General features: G+C 49.5%; 1 pseudogene; it reads right to left on the bottom strand.

Annotated features, from left to right (window-relative positions):
- Nucleotides 1-941: 941 nt before the first annotated feature.
- LOC104394763 overlaps nucleotides 942-2,598 on the bottom strand; it is a 2,501-nt pseudogene continuing 844 nt past the window's right edge.

Raw genomic sequence — 2,598 nt, 5'->3', positions numbered from 1 at the left:
TCTTGTGTGTCACCTACCCAGCCCCAGTGGAAGCTTTAGAGAAGCCTGAAGGTGGCTGCAACGTTCCAGCAGTGTGAGCATCTTTGGAGACTAAGCTTTGGGCTTTGACTTCTACAAGCTTAGACCAAGCAGTGTCAGTCCTCACCACTTCCTATCACCTTCAGGGGCACCTGCCTCAGGCTTGGGCACAGGGCCTGGCTGCTGCCAGCCCTGCAGGGCTCAGTGCTCCATGGAGGACTTACCTCTGCACTTGCTAGTGCACAGAGCTGGAAAGCTGTGGCCTGCCACAAGTTTCAACATCAACACATATCCTGGCCTCTGCTCCTGAGCCTGCTGCTTGTTTCTTTACAGTGCCAGCTGCACCTCACTCCCCAGTTGCTGCCCATGTGTTTCTCATTCCCTCCACATCCCTCTGCATCAAGGGACCCTGCAGCCTGGACTCAGCTGGAGGAACAGGTAGGGAGCTCTGATATTGCTGAAAGGATTTCCAAATTAACTTGGAAAGGAAAAAGGAAGGGATCACCCCCTCTTGCCTCTGACATGAGAAGTCAGCTGTGCTGGAAGGCAATGAGAGAAGCATGAAGAGCATGGGAGGGCAGGAGCAGGGCAAGGAGCTGCTGGAAACAGGAGAGCACAGCCTGGACTCTCAGTAGACTTCTCCACTGGAGTGGCCAGCCTCTAAGTTTGCAGGGCCTCAATCCAGAGGTTGCTTCTCCCCTCCCCCAGCCAGGAAAAACAAGAAAACCTGTGCTGCAATGCTACACCCCAGGCTTGGTCAGAAACAAACCCAAAGAAGGCACTGTTCATAGTCTGTATGCAGAGGAATCTACAGTCTTTATTCTCTAGACATGGGGGCGGGTACAGAGAGACATTGCAGAAGAAAAGTGACCAAGAGGTTCACATTTTGTGCATCCTCAGGTCACTGTTGCCTCATGACACTCTCACTCTTCCTCTTCTATCTTCCTATGAAACTCCCTGCTCTTGGCCCGGAGCTTGTTGACCTGTGACTCTGCAATGTCAGCCCGCTCCTCAGCTTCCTCCAGCTCGTGCTGGATCTTGCGGAACTTGGAGAGGTTGACGTTGGACAATTCCTCCTGTGCAGGGAGAGGCAGTTGGTGGTGAGGAGCCCTGGGCTGGGGTTCCACTCCTCCCACATCTCAGCCTTGCAGGGCTGTGGCTTTTCACTGGGGGAAGGCCTGGACCTCCATCTGCCATCCACCACTGTTTACACAGACCTCCTCATCCTCCACTTTTTTGAAGGACCATTGTAGACAGACCAAAACTGGTTTTGAACATAATACTCTGGAATTCAGGAAAGGAAGAGATGGGACTACTAGAGAACTGATTTATTTTTTTTAGCTCTGGAATTAAATGTTCAATTACTGATGCAGACAATAAGAATAGGAATTTGTAAGAGACAGTCATTTCATTAAATCTCCTTCTCTGAATAAAGAAGCCTTTGTCTGCACTTCACTATGTGCATCAACAAAGAAGCTGTGCTCAGATATTCATACATTCAGAGACTGGAGTACTTGCAGGAATTCATTCCTGTTTGCAGTATGTCCAGAAAACGAGACTTCCTTGCAAAACTTCTTAATTCTATTTCCAATATTATTAATAAGAACTTCTGGCAGAATACTAACAGACTATTTTTTTTAATGTAAAAAAAAAATTAATGTGCACTTATCCTCATGTTTTTAATTCTCCAAGGCTAGAATCATTTGTAGGCTTTTAGAAAATTTGAAGACATCATTACTGACCAATAGCATTTTTGAAGTTTCCTATATTCATCTCCACAATGACCATGCTAACCAATGTGAAAGTGATTCTTGACAAGCACTCAGTGATACTTACAGCCTCCTCAGATTGTCTCTTGTAGGATTTCACCTTCATTTGCAGCTTGTCCACCAGGTCCTGCAGCCGCAGAATATTCTTCCGGTCTTCCTCAGACTAGAGCAGTTGGCAAACAGGGGAGAAAAGCAGAGATTGGTTCTGCACCATGTGAGGTTCACTGCTCCCCTTGGGGATGGTGGCTGCACAGCCTGACTTGCTGTCAGAACACTCTGCCAGCCCAAGGAGGCCTCCTGCCTTACCTGGTAGGTCAGCTCCTTCACCCTCCTCTCGTACTTGCGCACACCCTTCACGGCTTCAGCGCTGCGCTTCTGCTCAGCATCAACCTCCCCTTCCAGCTCCCGCACCTGCAACGACAAGCCCAGCTTTGGAGCTTCCCTGCTGGCTGCTGACATCACATCCTCACTCACACACAAAGAAGAGCCCTACACACCCTGGCCTCCAGCTTCTGGATTTGCTTCTTGCCTCCCTTCAGGGCCAGCTGCTCAGCCTCATCCAGACGGTGCTGCAGGTCCTTCACTGTAACGTCCAGGTTCTTCTTCATCCTCTCCAGGGGGGCACTGGTGTCCTGCTCCTTCTTCAGCTCTTCTGCCAACATGGCTGCCTGGTGAGAGAAAAGGCCCAAGCCATTTTAGGACTGGAGACTTTTAGGAAGAAGGCACTTCCATTAAGCATTAAAAGAACCCCCAGCTCACATCTGTGATGGCCTTCTTGGCCTTCTCTTCAGCATTGCGGGCTTCCTGGATC

This window comes from Chaetura pelagica, unplaced genomic scaffold (assembly GCF_000747805.2).
Source record: "Chaetura pelagica isolate M959 unplaced genomic scaffold, ChaPel_1.0 scaffold509, whole genome shotgun sequence".
NCBI lineage: Eukaryota > Metazoa > Chordata > Aves > Apodiformes > Apodidae > Chaetura > Chaetura pelagica.
Note: the sequence above shows the minus strand (reverse complement) of the source record. Positions and strands in the feature narration are given on the sequence as shown.